Here is a 1,144-nt window from a genome sequence, read left to right on the forward strand (position 1 = left end):
ATGGTATAAGATATGTGTACACACACACACACACACACAGAGATATATACACATACACATATATTTCCTAGACTATATCTTTTCAAACTGAGATTCTACAGAAGAAGTATGTCTCTCATTGCTTCTCCAGTGTGATTTTTCTCAGGCCAGGCAAACTTTCAAGAGTGGTTCAGAATTTCTCAGGTTTATAAAGACTAGAATTTGTAAAGTGTCTGATAATTTCAATAACAGGTATGTTAACTATCTGTGGCTATCAAAAAAATGTCATTTATTATTTCTCTGCTTTTGAGGGGAAGAAAAGTTAAGTTTATGCCTCAGAAAGCTTAAGCGAGAATTGGTGGCAAGTTTTTATCAGGGCTGGCAAAAAGGCCAAATTCTGATAGCTTTCCTGACAGTATGGATTATTGTCAATGCTGTATTAAAGGTATTTTCAATGTTTTTGCACTTCATTTTAGTGATCTATAGTTGTGTCGATCCTAGTTGTGTGGGTCCTAGTTGTATGAATCCATCCATATTACAACTAGGCTGTGTTATTATACTGAGAAGAAAAGTTTATTCTGGATAATTAAAATTAATCTTCCAAAACAAAACAAAATGCTTTTAAAATTAAATTAGGAAAAAAAATCACAGAGGAAAGTCAAGATTTTTGCAAAAGTATTTTAATAAAATGTTCAAATAAATTTATTTACTAAGTTTAATATTCCTGTATTTTTTGTTTCTCTGCCTAATCTGTAAGAATTAAACTTTGTTATATATAAAACAGAGCATTTAGTACTATAGAGAATACAGGAGAACATCAAATTCACAGAAAGTCTGGTATCCATGTACCATGCAAATACAACGGACTGTAATTTAAACCAAATATCACCACACTGTATTTGAAATAATCATTAAATTTAATCATATTTTAAGAAAAAAGTTTTCAAATATAGTATAATCTTATTTTTAAATAGTATATTTAGAAAACTGTAATCTATGCTGTTATTTTAACATAGTTATAATCTTATTTTTTAACAGACTTATGTTAATAAGAGCTGGCTTTTAAAGGTAGTATAACTGTATTTTTTTAAAAAACATAAACGTCTAGTAGTAAGACCTCTTATTTAAATACAGTGTAATCTTATTTTTTAAAACATAAATCTAT

The 1,144-nt window shown here is 28.4% G+C and overlaps 1 protein-coding gene across 1 annotated transcript in view; it reads right to left on the reverse strand.

The window, feature by feature from the left end:
* The window catches only part of LOC144224336 (protein diaphanous homolog 2-like), a gene marked incomplete at both ends in the record, with an annotated part of 77,857 nt that overhangs the window by 73,538 nt on the left and 3,175 nt on the right, over positions 1-1,144 (reverse strand). The window lies entirely within an intron of this gene.

This window comes from Crocuta crocuta, unplaced genomic scaffold (assembly GCF_008692635.1).
Source record: "Crocuta crocuta isolate KB4526 unplaced genomic scaffold, BGI_CrCroc_1.0 scaffold1749, whole genome shotgun sequence".
Taxonomy (NCBI): domain Eukaryota; kingdom Metazoa; phylum Chordata; class Mammalia; order Carnivora; family Hyaenidae; genus Crocuta; species Crocuta crocuta.